Consider the following 17,400-nt stretch of genomic DNA (forward strand, 5'->3'; position numbering starts at 1 on the left):
CGGTTGACTTGAGTCATGCCTCGAACAAAGGTACCTTTAATCGCTCTAAATGTCTATATGCCATGTTTACTGATGTACATACACACACACACACACACACACACACATATATATCTGCACACTATTGAAGTCTTTTAAACAGTGTATAGATTGTACCGAATCATTTGGCCAACGATTAGTTTTATTACCAAGGCGTATCAGTTTAAGTGCACAATGGTCGTAAAATGTTACTAAAGAAGCACACGATTGTATAGGCATGTATAAACGTTGATTATAACTGCATTAGTTTGACGTAGAATTAATTTAGATGCGACTTACAAAATTAATTACCAAGTCATACATTTTGAGTAATTTTCTGTACGAACATGTAAATGGTCTAGATCAGTGGTGGGCAAAGTACGGCCCGCGGGCCAACTCCGGTCCGCGAAATTATTTAATCCGGCCCGCCGACGGCCCATCGACATGGTGTTGTGTTCAGGATTCGTAAGGAAACTAGGTTCGGTTGAGTGTAACAGTTGTAAGATTTGCCAAAAATCTAACTGTAAAATGAAGAGGGTGGCGAACGGTTTAAATAAAAACTCGTGGGCGTAACAAAAATACTTGATATAGTCAACTCTCGTATTTATTCTCGATGTCTCAACACTAGGACGGCTGTACCAAGAGTGCCTCTTTGGCCAGACCTTTCGGTTGTCCTAGGACCTCCCCCATCGCCAGTACGACCTTCGTTCTACGTTTTATGGGTCTTTATCAAGTCGCATACCCTTAAAAGGCCTGTGTTGTTGGACACAGTCACCCCTACTCTTCTACGCGTTTTCGAATTTTCTTACACAGTATATTTCCAAAATACTGCACAACGTAGAGGAATTCAGTACAAATGCGGTTAGTATCGAGTCCAGACTGAATCTGCTGGATTAGGATTCAGCGGATATATCCTACCTATAGGAAGGGGAGGGTCACTTCTAACCCTGTGACTCAGGGTGGATTTCGACCTTACTGACTAATCTTTACAATACGCTTCTTAAAACTAGAGATAACTAGGAGAAAAACATTTTAGTCATCCAACAATGGATAGTATATGGCCCGCTATAATTACGTTTTCACGGTCGAGAAGTATAAAGTGCATTTTTTCTATAATTCTGGCCCTCCTCTAGAATTTCTTAAACTTTGTGGCCCCCCCATTAAAAAAGTTTGCCCACCACTGGTCTAGATTCTGAAAAAAGCTTAGGACTTACTTACATCTGTGACTCATTCATGAATATGTAAATACCAGACAGGTTTTTTTTTTAGAACCGTGCAGACTCGTACAATTAGTTGTGGTAATTTGTGCAATTAATTTTCCCTATCCGCGAGTATTATAAAAACTGATTGCCAAGTCACGCGTTTCAAGACTCAGTTTAATTTCCTATTTTCTGCACGAGTACTTAAATCGTTTAGATTCTGAAAAAAGCTCTTTAAGGATTCTATCTGTGACTCATTAATGAATATGTAAATACAAGGCAGGTTTTCTTTATAACCGTGGAAGCTCGTACAATCCGTTGTAGTAATTTGCGCAATTAATTCTCCCTATCCACGAGTATTGTAGTAGTGCACGTCGAGGGAGGAGAAAGTGTCAGGTCGTGCGCGTGGTCGCAACTTTACGATCCTCGGTAACGGCCCGTAGCCAAGTTCTCCCGGTCCGCGGGTCATCATAGCCGGGGACAAAGAGAAGTTCCCTGGGAATTCTCGCCCCCCCCCCCTGCTTGATTCATTCCGGAAGCAGGCTCTCCGTTTCCGCGGCATTTGCTTTTTCTCCAGAATCGCATGCGTGCGCGCCGTCACGGTGGATCGCGTGTCCCTGGCACGTGTACGTCCGTCATGCACGCCGATGTCAGTAAGGGAATTCGTGACCCTATTTTTATTTCGCGAGAACCACCGTGACGACGCTTATCGGGCGTCGTAACGCTGGTCGGTGAGTCATCCGTTCCGTGACCGAGGAGGTGCATCGGCGTCCTTCGCCACGCGATTCCGTTCAACCCTTTAACCCTAATCCTAATCCGACGTCCGTTTCGGCAGCTTAGAGAGATTAAGGAGTGACCGAGAGACGAGTAACACGGGAAGAGGATTAACTGAAATTTTCCCTAATAGAGATAAGGAAAATTTATTGGCTGTGTAAACATTTTTGCTGACAAACGTGTCAATTCGCGATAACGCAGGGGGTGTACGAGGATGAGGGAGGGAGAGAGACCAGGCGGGAAATCCCTGCAGCTATCTAGATAGAGTGCACTCCGTTATACGTTGTTTTGCAACCGGAGATGAACGCCGACCGGTTAATCTACACCGTCAATTTGTTAGCTCGTTACAATATAACGATAGCCGCAGTACATGCGTACTACAAACGCATAGTGACACAGGTCGTAATGTTACAGCTGGTACGTTTCATTGCCACGTAATATCTCCGCGGCTAGAAGTGACTCATCGCCGCGAAAGGAGTCGAAAATGGTTTTGCATCGCTGGCCTTGATTCTACGTTGCAAATTCTGGCTTAAATTGTCTTCTATTCTTTTCATTAGCCTAAAACTTAACTTGAAAACCAGAAAATCGTATAACGAGAAATCATATATGTACAAGAAAGATTCTATGCATTTTTTCTTCTATCTTCGATATTTAACGAGTTACATATGATTAATCGGCATTTTATGGGTTCTGGCAAAATCCGACCATTCCACCGTCGAAACAGCGAACTTTTGGAAAAAAATTTCGTTTTTCCTCAATTACTCCTAAACCGTTGAACCTATGGGAAAATTGCATACGACCTTTTTTGTAGAGGACGACGAGAGCTACAATTTCCATATAAAAGTTATTCGCTAGCATGAATAGTTTACGAGTAATTTGCAAAAAACTGTTTTTTCGTTTTTCGTCAATAACTCGTGAACTATTGACGCTAGCGAAGAACTTTTATACAGAAATTGTAGATCTCATCGTCCCCTACAAAAAAGGTCCTATGCAATTTTTTCGTATCTCCAACGGTTTAGAAGTTATTGACAAAAAACGAAAATTTCGCGAAATCTGAAGGGGTACCCCTTGGAAAAATCTCGGAAAAATGAAAAATTCTTTTTTTGCGGTATTTCGAGAAATGCTTCAAATAAAAGTTGTAGATACTGCTATTACCTGTAAGAAAGGTCGTATACAGTATTCTATCTCGAATATTTCAGAACTAATCGACTAATTATTACGTTCGTCAAATATTCTTTAACGAGTAGATTATCCGGTCGGTTCAACCTCGACAAGTGATTTGCTTTCTATTTCTTACTTCGGAGGCAATATATTCTAAAGGGAGTCAAAAGTCGCAGACTTTTTCGTGTGACACACAGTCCTATCTCTCCACAGTGGCCTTGGATAAAAATTGATATGTGAATGTAAGCTTACATAAAAGATGGAATTTCTTGCTTACTAGTTAGATTTGTTGGCATCCGTTTATATTGATGTAAACACTTGGAAAATATGTTGTTGTTGGAAATATAACAGGCTTCTGCATGAGTAGCCTCGAGCGTTTAGTCACAGTTGGTTTATGTTTTGCGATAAATCAGAAAAGTATTTACAACAATTCTATGTTTCATCATTTTACATATCTATGTGCTGTTCGAGGCTATCTAATAAAACAGTACTATTGTCAGAATGCAATAACGAGAAGGATTTAGCCGAATGGTTTGGACTCGGTAGAACATTTTGAGAGTTCTGAAAGTTCGTGATCATCTAGCGGAAAGAGGCTGCCCCGATGATTTCGCTGCCAGCTGACCGTCGCATCGAGTAGATATAGAGAGTGGTTCTCTCTCTCTTTCCGTTATAACGGCACAATGCGTGCGACTGGCTGAAAGCTACTGCACAAGAAAGATCATCGGAGTTCTGGGAGGGGTGAAAAACGGTCACGGGACAGACGATGACGGCTGGAGCCGCCGATGGAGAAGGGACGGTTCGAGAAAAAAGCGGAAAAGCAGAGAAACCAAGAGCAGAACGAAGCGACCGAGTGTTGCGTACGAGCGGTGGGAGAAGGTAAGAAACGGGAAGAAAGGATTGAAGAGAAGAAGACAGACGGGTGTTGGGGAAGGGCGTGGAAACGCAGGAGTATCGCGAACAAACCGTGGAGAAAGTCGAAGAGAGAGACGCGTGCGGGAGCGGGACGTGAGGTCGGAGAGCCTGCGAGGGAGAAGGAAAAATAGAGGAAAACGTGCGCGGGGGTGGCAGGGGCAGGGAGATTGTCCAGGGTGAAAGAGGAACGGTTGCGGAGGAGAGGGAGAGGTCCGTTGGAGAAGGGGATTTCCGAGCGACGGGGCCTATAATATCGTATGGCAGTGCCGTAATGAGAGGCGCTTTCCCGAGCGTTGACCTCTTCGCGCTTCCAATACTAACCTCGCCCAAATGCCGGCTACCGGGAATGCGAAATAATAGAAACTTTGGCTCTCATCGCAGAGATCGTTGGCCCTTCGTGGAAACCGATTGACCAGAAACATCGCGGGTAGCCAGTAGATTCTGCTGCTCAGAAACGGGTGCCCCCTCTAGTGGCGCTCGCACGTCGACGGCTGTTTCCGGGTGCAAGCTGTTGCTACGGGTCCCTTTAAATCGGCCGCTTCTGGGAACTCGGCCGCACAATTTTTCCCTTACCTGGAAAACGTAATGCGGAATCGATACGATCGCGGTTTGAACAATGAAATCAATTGTAATAATTCCGGCCGCGTTTTCCGCTGCTATCCCTTTGCAACGTCATGGCATCTGATCTACGATTGAACGTGATACACAGCGACGAGCTATATAAATAGGGAAATTCAGCAGGCGTATTGTACGTTGCAAGTAAAACTGGGAAACCTCTTCCGCGTTTTCTTAGTCTCCGGGAAACGTACTTTCTCAAATGATAAATTACACGCGTTGGCTCGGGGAAACAGGATCTTCGACCAGGCATTCACGTGGATTTGGAAACCACGGCTCTTTGTAGTGGTTTTGAACAGAGCGTGCGGATCAATGCCGCTGGGCGTCATTGATCGTCATCGAGTAGCGGCGTGACTAGACGCAATCAGCGTCATTGTGCTGCTCGAGAGCTGACACGGTGCTTCTATTCTTGCACCGATAAGAAGCCGGCGCCTAGTTAGGCGTGGGCAGATTTTCGGTTACGCAAAAGATTTCTGGGTGCGTTAGCATCATCTCGGGTACCCGTGATCCGTGTCGTTGCTCACCGACAGACAAAGGGTCGTCAGTATTTTGCGGAAATGAAAGGGGGAAAGAGCCCTTCATCGTTTCCTTTCCGAGTCTTTATTTCGCCTCGTCCTTGGGAGACAAAGGAACCTTAAAAAGCCTTGAATGGCTCTTCATCTTCTTTACCTCCGCCTGCCCTCCTACCCCCGGTTACTAAAGACACAGGGAGGTTTCATTGATCCGAACAGTTGCGACGAATGTTCGCCGACGATGAATATTCACGAATCTCTTTCTCGTGTGTCGTCGTGTATGCACATACATGCATGCCGATAATGTTCCCCTCTCTGGCGAAAGAGCCTCTTCATTAACGCTGCCGATAAACAAAGCGAACAGTGCCCGCCTTCGGAGATTATATACTTCTCAATCATGCAAGGAGGTGATTGCCAGTTGTCGGTTCCCAGGGAAAGAGAGAAACAGGTAACGATACGTCGAGGGCGTGTTACGTGCAGGGTGAGATTTAAATCTGACATGTGTGTCTCTATCGGGTTGGCAACGCGGTTCCGAGTTCGACTTCCTCCCGATGAATTTTTTCGACGTACACGAAGTCAGAAGCAACGACGATAAGCCGTATTATTGCACGTTTTATTTTTACCAATTATTTAATATTCCCTGTGTAATTATTCAAATCATCGGACCGGATGGATAAACGCGTTATAGCTTTGATCGCGTCGACGATCAGATGGGATCGATATTTTTAGAACAGTTCGTACTCCTGTTGCTAAGGCATCAGCTGATCAAGCCGGCCGCCTGCGTGCTGCCAGCCTCGTATCTATCACTCTCCGGTCAGCGTTAACGTCACCCCCGTCCGGCCTTCGTTCTCTTTTAAGCGTCCCCGAGGTTATACGTTCGTGAAGCGTCGCAATGAATCACGAATTATCGGGAAGCCAGACGTTCGTCTTTTTGTCGAGTTTATCAGAATTTCGCATTGACGACACTACCGGCGCACCGTTCGTTGGTGCTACGGCCCTGTCGGCCAGTCGCAGGCTTCAAAAACCGGCGAACACCCCCACCAGCTGTTCTGACCCCCACCCCGGGTCAGCGCGACCAGATGATCGTGGCTCGAGCTTAGCTATCGAGGCATCAGTTATCGTCAGTTAGCAACCGGCTCTCTTCCCGTACACATCGTTCACCGTAGCTAAGTCCCCACAGCACGTAATGTCCAGTGTAACCTGATTTTTCTTGTGCTATCCCTCGCATAGAAAATTGTGTGTCGGTGTTGTGAAAGATCTCGTAGTCCGCTACTACTTATAGATTCTCTTGTATAACGCGCTAGTATATTCAGGAGCCGTAGTCTCATTTGTTTTTCTTTTTTAAAGAAAAGAACGAGTCGGTAGATGTTGGATCAGTCGTGCTATTACCCAAACGGTCAGGGTAACCAGTAATATTTCTGTGATATTTATTATGACTGATAACTTATCGCCGGTATTCCTCGCGTGTGAGAAATTACGGACGTCCTATCCCAAAGGAAAACACATCGTTACAACTCGCCGGTGAATCGTCTCGTTTTCTTTTTACAAAAAGAGAATCGTTTGCCAGAGAGTATACTACCACCCTCAGTATCCCCGTCTTCTTCCGTCGAGAGAAAGAGAGAGAGAGAGCTGACACCCTGCCGAAGGGACTGAAGACAAAGCTCCTTTTTTAAACGCGACTACCGAAGTCTTTCGTATATTTATATATCTCAGATCGTTATTATTATTATTATTATTATTAAGTGTATTTATTAAAATCGTCCAAAATTCCTGTGGCTAACGTGACCGAGTCTTACCCGGAGGCGGGTACGATCGCGAATTGTGGTGGTGCCGCCATGGGTCAGATTGGAAATGACGTGAGTTTTCTTATTTTTTTTAAAAAAAACAAAACACTATTTCTTTTACATTTTCGTTCGTCCGCGAAGAATTGATCTTCCCGGGCGAACCTGCACACCGCGTTTTCATTTTTCTCGCTTGGTAACAGCGGATCGACCGGCTTTTCGGTCTCCACCGAGTTTCCCGTAATTACATCCATCTACAGTTTTAATACGGTGTGCAGACCTTCGTGTACACTTTGTGTCGTTCAAAGTCAGATTGATCAACTCTATTTTTCCACGTCGCGATATGAATTACATCAGTGGTGGGCAAACTTTTTTAATGGGGGGCCACAAAGTTTAAGAAATTCTAGAGGAGGGCCAGAATTATAGAAAAAATGCACTTTATACTTCTCGACCGTGAAAACGTAATTATAGCGGGCCATATGCTATCCATGTCGATGGGCCCTCGGCGGGCCGGATTAAATAATTTCGCGGGCCGTACTTTGCCCACCACTGAATTACATCAAATGTGACGCATTTCGGAATAAAAGATGCAAATTTCAAATGGTCCAACAGTTTGTTAATTTAAGAAACGATCAGTTTGGCTTTTGTGCGACCGAAAAATAGAACCGCACTGATACGTGCGTATTCGTTCGGAGTAGATCACGCCGTGTAATTGATTTTGTTTAGGGGGAAGCGTAACGATTCGATTCACGATCCGCGTGCATGCTCGTTGAATTGTAGCTCATTCGCTATACGGAGCGATCGTTTTATCTCTCCGCGAGGCCGATATTTACACATAGACGCGTAACCTCACGCATGTGTCCGGCGCCGAGGATCTCCTCTGCTCCGTTTTTCGCTCGCGTTACGCTTCCTCGATAACGAATAAAAGTTTAACTGTTTGACAACTGCGTTTTACTGTAACAAGCTCGACGATGTCTATGCGTCTCCATAAACTCGGAGACCGTCCGATTTTTCAAATATTTTCAGTTCGTATGGTTTCGTTGCGAATTTAATTTCTCTGCGCGTGTTTCAGATCTGTTAGTTTATACATTGATATTGACCTAACCGTGGATGTAACAACAACGGCGTTGGCAAAATCGTCGGGTCTATTTCCGTGCCGCGATTTAATCAGCGCGTCAGAAATTTTGAGACGCGATTTCATAATGCGAATAACCTTCCCTGTTTCCCTCCTTCGAAGAAGGTAAAAGACCGATTCTGTGATGTCTCGTAGTTGGGTTCTTGCGTCAGATCGCCCGTCCCTCCTTCGTTTTAGTATCCGCGGCCCTGTGTCGCCTTGCCAATTTTATTGATGCGTTTCATCATCCTGAGCGGTTCACCCAAAATCCGGCCCGGCCCACCTTCTCCGTTTCGCAGTTACTTACTCACTGAATGAGATTCTCAGCAAACATTTCCGAAACTCCGACTTAATTATATTCTTAACTGTTACGAATTTGCATCGGGTCACATGGCCGGACAAAGTAAACACCGATACGATAAAACTTCATGCTGCATTATTAATATGTATTTTAATACGAATTGGACAACGGACATTAAATTGAACAGGTCATATCTCTTGTTAAATTTATAGTTGGCTCGCCGGTTGAAAAAACAACAGGTCAGCTGCAATAATTTCTGCTTTTTATATCGTCAAGTTCGCCGTTTCGTCACCGTTGCAACCTTGTTATCACCGCTGCCTGAATAAACGAACCACGGCATTGTCTCGCTCAGCGCTGCGTAACGTTTGATGGAACGTGGTTACGTCGACGATCCTCGCTAATTCGCGTCGGCCGAGTCGTTAATTCGGTCGCGGGCTCACGTGGCGAGCGTTAATTCGCGTGACTATTGTTGACGGTTTCGTTCACGCACTTTGATCCGTTCTCACCCTATCGTCTGACGTTACCTGAGCCAATATTTCCCCGCCGCTCGCGAATCCCCGTCGCGTCGTTAATTTTCTTCGTTCTCAGTAGACAAACAAGATGATGCGAAACGCCGCTATACCAGTTTCGTTACTTACTAGCACGTTAATTAAAAAATCGACTCGGCCGAGCAACGAAATAATATTTACGAGTCAAACGTCTCATCTACGTAACGTTAAAAAAACAACGAATCAATTCAAATTCTATCTAGTAACAATTCTTAATGCTGACATTTATAGTAGTAAAAAAGACGACCAGGTAGTAAAGATTTTCTCCGATCACGTTGCAGACCGCGTGCATCGTTCGACTCGGATGAAAAACATTAAAGTTTCATTCATAAACTTGCCCCGGTCAGTCGATAATACGTATCTTGACAAATTTGCGGGAAACAATATAAACGAATAACGTAGATATCGTCCGGAGGACTGATTCGGCGTGTGCAGTTGAAACCGTTCTGTGCAGAGCGTAATAGCAGACAAGTTTCGCAGCGCGGTGTCGAGTCCGAGCGGAGTTTTGCATTTCTAATGTTTTTCTCTTCACGACGGCGGCGGCGTAGCGTTACGCAATCGTGTCAGGAACGGTGAAACGCGAGTGCAGCCAGTTGATACCGTGTAGACACGATACGGTTCTAGCCGATTTTTCGACGTATCGAACGCGTCTGGGCCGCTGGCGAGACGACGACGCCCTTTGAAGTGGCGCAAACGGTTTCGGAATTAACAGTGGCCGAGGGAACACCGTGCGATCGCTTTGAACAGTTTTCCGCTGGTACCGACGATTATTTTTATCCGATGACTCCGACGATGTTCCTTTCTTCCCTTTTTTGTTCTCCCCCGTCTTTTTCTTTCACTGTCCTTCTTTTTTTTTTTTTTTCTTCTTCTCTCTATCCAGCTTCACCCCTTTTGTGAGCCGTGACGAGTGTACACGTCCCATCTGGGCACGCTGGCCCGTTGAGACACACCGCTCCTCCTCGAATCTCTCCTTTTTCTCTCGCTTGTTTCTCTTCGTACATTACCGAACAAAAGTTTACTGCCGCCGTTCTGGTCGCAGTTCGTTTATTAATTAATTTACAACAGCAAATACAACGTGTATCTTACTTGTTTCTATGAATTGTAGTAAAACTTTTCACGAGCTATCGCGAGATCAGCTATTGTCCTCTCTAAATCTTCTAGCAAACTTTTAGTCGACGGTGTACTACGTACACGCACACACATAGAGTCACGTATTCTCCTTCTCGTCCAGCTCCCTCGAGATCGTAAAATTGTTTTCCAGGCGCAGAACCGGTTCCGGAGATCTGGGTTCTGGTTTTCAATGTTGTTGCGCGCGGTCATAGGCCGCCTTCGCTCGGGGAGGCCTCGGGAACGGGTCCGCAGAGGCCCGTACGGGCCAACAGGTTTTCTTTTCTTTCCCCCTTTTTCTCTTCCTTAGTTATTTCTTTTTTACATCATCGACGATCGCCTCTCAATGAACCAGCGTTTCGCCTTTTTCTCCATCGCGAGCCTCGACAATTTTCCTCACGTTCGTTCAACGTCACTCCTTTTTCTATTCAGAAATTCAAATTTAATTTCATGTTTGACTCATTCAACGCTTGGAGCAACACCGTGTATAATTGTGTGTTCCACGTTGAAATTGCAAGCCCGTAAGAAATTCAATGACTCATCTCCGTCTTCCTAGAATTAATGATTATTTTATAATTAATCACGTTGCGATAATATTTTCATTGGAACACGAGCCTTTTCGTTTTGCTTTACGAGTTCTACGACAACTTCGGAGATCGGATAGAAATAATATTACGTAACGAACGAGGTAGTGGCTGTTTTGGGGTCTGCGAGATGATTTACACTCAAGTCACGTTCACGAGCGAATCCATAGCCAATCAGTGACGATCCTTGAAGCTTTATTGTTACCCCCTTGTGTATAAACCTCGTACATAATTCTAGCTCTATTATGAGCAGATATTTAGAACGGATCATCGTAGCAAAAGAGGGACAACCTCTTATTAGCATATAGAACGCCTACTGATATCACAAGCCGTCAAATCGATTCTCGTTTCATTTTATAAAATATAATTCAATCACCCTACAAAATTTACTTGGGCGCCTAATCGAAACTCTGAAAATGTTTGATCAACCGAGAAATATTGGCGCTTTTCGTTTTATGTAAATTGTTCAAATTTGAGTGTAATTCATCAGTAAACATGTTTGCCAGTCGCGGTTCGCGGGTAAACACCCAGTCGTCATATACTACAGGCTCGTTTATCTTTTTTTTCTGCCGTCGACGACACTCTCAACTTACGCGTAACTTTTGCCCAGAAATGATATCTTAACCACCGATTGGGCAAGGTTCGCGCAGCGCAGCTGCGCTCGTTTCCATCTCCCATCGCGTTCAAACGTAGGAGAAATGTATTTTTAACGATTGTTTCTCCTCGCTCCAGAGATATTAGAGCCTGTTTCGTAAAGGTAATAGACTGTTCATTGAAATTTCCAGCGCGCTCGTCTCGCTTCTAGATAAGTAATAACTCGAGGAAAATGAACCTGTGCTTTTGTATCCCTTCAGTATTCAAACGGTGGGATAAATCGTATCTGCAAACTCGATTCCGAATTGTGTATAATAATTTGTAGAAACGAACCTCTATAATTTTTTGTTGGACTATAACAGTTTCGTAACGGGTTATCGTCACCGTTAAAAACAAATAAGATTATCAACCATAAATTTCGCGAAATTACATGGAAACGTTGAAGAAGTATAAATGATAAATACGACTCGCTGTTTTTTTTATATATATATTTTTTTTTCCTTATCCCTCGATCTGGACGATGGTTCACGGTGCCCGTTATGCCAGCAGCATCTGGGATCTATCAGCCTGTCGAGGTATAATTCTCGCCGCAGCTCCCGTTCATCCCGGTTAGAAAGTCATTGTTTATGGCACCACTCGCTGACCGGTTTTTTTCCAGCCTGGCCATTACGCTGTCCTCGATCGGTGTGTGTAATTGGTGGCCGAGGGGTTCCACTTTTGCCTCGTGGTCTTCTCGAATGCACGCTTATTATCGGCTCGCTTTCGTTTCGAAGTCAACGCGTTGCCCCTTCTGTTCAAACCTTAGAAAACAAATAAAAACTATTCCAGTTTTTATTTTTCATTTTATTAAATAATTCTTGAATTCTAAGTACTCAATGAGTTTGCACATTGTTTAACCCTTTTAGTACCGGCGAAAAGAACGTACCTAACAATAAGCGAAGAATACCGGGCCGAATTGGCGAATTTGCAGAGGTTTGCGAAAATGCTCGTAAAAACGAAAGTAGAAGTGATATTTACAAAATATAAAAAGCAGCATATTAAAAGGGAGAATAAAACGTTACGAATTGTGTTTCATTATTTGTTGAAAATTTGAACGACGATATATCGTCGTTCGGTACTAAAAGGGTTAAGTTTCTTCATCTTCGATCTGTTCTCGAAACAGTGAAGACAGAAAATCGTTGGAGCCTCCAATTAATTTCCTGTTCTATATTTATGAGCTACCAATTTCGCTGAATTAACTGTCGCTCGAAAACTAATCTCTCCCTTTGCCTTCGAATCTCGTGCTGGAAGAAACGCAGATGTACGATTGACGTGGCACAATCGATATTGTGACGTCGAGAAGCGTGGAGACCAATCGAACCACGTTTACGATTAATCACATATACCTACAAACATTTATAAACATTTATTTTGTAAAATGTACAAGTGATTCATAGTGTACAGAGCGTAAAAGGCTAAACGAACATTGTTCAAAAGTGCCATCTGAGCTCGGGAGTGTCGAGCTCAGAAAAATTGACAAAGAAATAAATAAATTACGATTAATCACAACAGCCTCGCGTGGTGATAAGAGAGTAGCATCGAACTCCTCCGCCCGGGCGAAAGCTCCTTCGTTTCCTGTAATCCAGTTTCTTTGCACCGGCTCGCCACCCTTTGGTCTCGTGTCCGGCGATTAAAACGCGTTATCAGATTTTGTGCGGGGACCTTGGCTGCTCGATACGGTGTCGATACGATACGCGCGTGTCTGCCAAGAGCAGCGCGAACTCGCGTGACTCCCGACGCGTCGACTCGAATCCGATTTCTATTCAAGCATTTTTAATCTCTGTCATTATTTCTAAAACGGTTCAAGGGACGATACGCAATTTCTTTTGTTCTTTTCATCAAGGGCTGATATCGATTTTCTTTTTATCGAGGAGAAACTGGATCAAGATGCTGGATGTATATATAGTTTGTAAATTTCTCGTTATCACTTTTTCCCGTCCCGCTGGGAGCGAGTGTCGGGAGAGCACGAAACGGGAACGGCCTTGAAGTCCTATCGAAAACAAGATAAGCGCCGTGGCTGATTTTTTTCCACGGCCTTGCGTCTGCGTTTCTCGCTCAGTTTTCTCGCCGAGCAATAACGTTCCATTCATCGGTCGGCGAATAATAACCGTACAAAAACCTGCTTGTCCCTTATTTTTTATGTGTTTGCGGATTCGCACGCGCGATAAGGCCACTGACACTGGCCGCGCGTGGGGGCCGATGGGAGATGTTGTTTTAGGCCAGGCAAACAAGTGCCCAGGCCCCACAGAGCACTCCTTGTATTACACTCGGCCGGGATAAAGATAAGCTGGTTAAAAGGATACGAAATCGAACGCGTCTGTAATCGATCCGAGCCTACTAAACAGTAGCCACAGACAATATTTACTTTGCCTTCTTTAATACATGCTAGCTTTCGTAGCGCGAGTGCTGCGCTCTAAATAAATAAATTATTGATTCCACAGGAAATCATGTACTAGCTTCAACAGGCGTTGAGAATATAAATAAGGTGTGAGCAATCGCGATGAATAATGCGTGCGCAATTTGATACAATTTTCTGTGCGTAAGTCACCTGATAAAAATTATTCAGTCTAAATCCCATTGAGAAATCTCTGGAGAATTTCGATTGAACGATTTATCTTAATCGCGGCAGGAATTTTATTATTCATCAAAATTATTGGCAATCTTTCCTGTCTTCTGAATCTCATTGAGAAATCCCTGGAGAATTTCTAGAATTGAACTACTTATCTTAATTGTGTTAATATTAACCCATTCGCTGCCAAGTTATTTCTTGGTCAGAACACATATATTATCATACATAATCATTTAGAAGCAGAAAACCAAAGACGAGTATACTCGTCGTTGGCAATGGGCCTTCAAAAGAGCCTGCATGTTATAATATATTTAAAGCAGGACGAGTATACTCGTCCTGGCAATGCGTGACACCCTGCCAAAGACGAGTATACTCGTCCTTGCCAGCGAATGGGTTAATGTCGCAACAAGAGTTTGTGAAACATAGTTTAGGATTGTTTTAACTCTTCTTGTGAATTTCTGAAGAGGAGCGCGCAGGCGGACGGGACCGTGAGAAACGGGTAAAACAAGCAGCGTCAATTTGTTGTCACACACGAGACGCAAGTGTGGTCGATGTTAATTAAGCCGTATCTCTGTAAACGATTGCGATTAACACTGGCCCTGCCGTGGGTAGCTCGTTGAGATATTATTCTCCCCCGTCCCTCTCTCCGGTTTCTTCGGACCCTGCTCCGTTTCTATTTAGTCACGTACAGGCCGTAAAACGCACGGCCCGTTTTAATGCTCTACCCTAATTCCCCCGTTTATGCACCGTCCTGATAATTGACGCATTACCTCACGTTCCTCTGCGAGGACAAACCTATTATTACAGCCTCCTCCGTTTTCGCGGGTCAACGACCCGTCGCAGTCCATCTTTTGAACATAAACTTTTCGTTCTCCGACGTCGAACATTTTCGAACGGTAAAATTTAGAAAAGTTGCTGTTAGGCAATCCTGAATCTCTTCCTTCAATAAACACGAATTCTGCGCTCTCGTCTCGTTTCTCCCCCGCGATTTATCGCCAGCCACCCACGACTGAAGCGATACACATGTCTCTTATTGACAGAGTTTATTGACAGAGGAGATGCTCGTTGCCAGTTTCATTGGTCCTCGTTTAAAGACGGACGATCGCTTAAGATTCAGACGGAGCGCCGTTGGGTGCGCGCATGCCGCCGTTCATGCGTGGGAGTGATATACACGGAATAATATAGTACAAGGTTTCTTATAATCGACCTGTCCGGTGTATCACCCTGCGGATCGTTGCTCGCCGCCCGATCAGGTTTTCTTTCCTTCGTTTCGTTCCATTTCTTTCCAACGCTCCAACTGGAGCCAGTCGACGTCGCGTCGCACCGAGTCGCCTTGAAGGTTCATGTTTGTGATTACTCTATCGCGACCCTCGTCCGCTTTTGAATTCCTTTCATCGAGTTTTATTAGCGATCTCAGCTAGCATTCAACCGATTTTACGTCTCTCAGCCATCAACTCAAATGAATTCCCATTTCTTATCAGTAGAAATCGTTTCGTAGAGCGTGGCGCAGAATAAAATTACACAGAAGCAGATATCAATGACACGAGGACTATTACAATTTATAAATCTTTAGCTACGTTTTCCTTGAGAATTTCCTAAGTCGCATGAAACAGTGTATAAATCAGTGGCAACATTTTCCGGTGGAAATATCGCGGGTGTACTAACTTTTGATTTACATTTCTCTTTCACGCGAACATCTCCGTTCCTGAATTTAATATACGAGTTAAAAAAGAACGCGGTAGACCTTGCCGAAAAATTACGAGGGTCTGGAGGCGACACTGTGGACGAGAATGCGTAAACACGACGACGTCGTCCCATTATTAATCGTCCACACGTGTCTGACCGCGAATGGCTGTTTCTACTTCCTAAAACGATCACGCCTTTCGCCTGATTAATCTTTAATACATAAATTCCCGATTAAATCTGACTTGATAATATACAGGAACCACACAGTAGAGCCTTGACAGATTTATTATTCCTAATAATGCTGATCATTCATTTTAATTAAGAAATGTTCTCTTAAATAAAATCATGAAAACATGCAATCAGTTACTTGAATCATTTTCGAGTATTTTTAAGCGTATCTTTGATTCAAATAGGATTTGTCCCATACGGAATTAAATCGAGCTTTTTGATCTTTTCCTTGAATTCTGCCTGCTCATTTTACGTGTTCACATCTGTTGGCGACCACGAGATTCCCACTCGATACGTAGCTTTGCAACGAGCCCCCGAAAACTGCTTTCAAACCGCGTCGTGGATAGATTTCTAAAAGGCTCCTCTTCAGTTTCTTTTTTTCCCTGTGTACCAGACTCGAGCGTTTCCGTGATGGAAAAACGGGGGATGAATAATGCAAGCGCGGAACAATATCGAAGCCCGGCCGTGCGGCGCGGCGGGCATTTCCTCTAACGGAATCCCGGCAGTGTTCGGAACAACATCAATTACCCGGGTACACAGAAAGCGCGAGTACAAAACGACGTGTGCCCGAGTTAATGGCCCCTTTGTTTCTTTGTGTCAGCCTCGCGGAGCATCGCCAGCGCGAATCGCTAATAAACTAAACGGCCGACGACTTGCACGCCGGTTGTAGATACTCCGGGGCCTCTATTTTTCCTCACTGTTAAATAACTCGTTTGGATCGTTGAACTGTGATACAGCCGCGATCGTAATTCAATTTTCGACCGCTGACTCGGCCTCCGATTAAAAAGAACGCGTCCTGGGGAATACATACCGCGTTTATCAATCACTGTTTTTATCATCGGAACGAGGAAAGGGAAGGGACGAGGGGACGCGGGTTGCGCTCGCGATAAAGTAATGATGTTACGCGTAATCATTCCCAGAAATTATTATGGGAGACGGCGGGAGAGTGACGCGGAGGCGACTGCATAAACAACTCGGACGGTATCGAGTGGTTTTTTTTAATTAAAGTCGATGCGTCCGATGTTTGGAATGGAGTATGTAGGTACAGCGTGGCAAATGTTTGTCCAGGAATACCAAATTGCGGGACAATGGGGGATTAATCTACATTCCGTCTCTGTCGCGTACGCGCCTACACGGGGAACTGTACGTAAGCCGCGAGTGTTTATGTTGACGTTCAAATTGTCATCAATTTGCACCGAGATACGACCGCCATTGTCCGAAATTAGCACGTGATCAAGCAAATTAATCAGTATTTTAGCATTCCAATAACAACAGATTTTATAGAACAAGTGAAGTCATTTCGTACTTCAAATATAGAGAATAATTGGAAATATAAAATATAGATATATGGTATACAAAAACCAATCCTTTATTTAACACTTCCTCAGGAAGTTTATATAAAAGATATCTTAACTTATAAAGGAAGTTTACTCCTATGGAATCATGCTTCGGAGAAAGTATTGAATAGACATAAACACATCTCCATGCCGTATTCTAAATAAGCGATAACGGCTATGGGAGATGGACCTCTCGAGCATGAGGGATAGGGGCTGTTCCGTTCAGTGTGAATTCGACAGCTTAAGAGAGAACATATTAAACCTTATAACATTCTTTGCATTAAAGTTATTATACCTATTTCCCATTAAAACCAATAGGTT

General features: G+C 44.2%; 1 protein-coding gene across 3 annotated transcripts in view; it reads left to right on the forward strand.

Annotated features, from left to right (window-relative positions):
* Positions 1 to 17,400, forward strand: part of Sesn (Sestrin) — a 127,183-nt gene that overhangs the window by 92,737 nt on the left and 17,046 nt on the right. The window lies entirely within an intron of this gene.

Source organism: Ceratina calcarata, unplaced genomic scaffold (assembly GCF_001652005.2).
Source record: "Ceratina calcarata isolate Rehan_Ccalc_2016 unplaced genomic scaffold, ASM165200v1 scaffold379.2, whole genome shotgun sequence".
Lineage (NCBI taxonomy): Eukaryota > Metazoa > Arthropoda > Insecta > Hymenoptera > Apidae > Ceratina > Ceratina calcarata.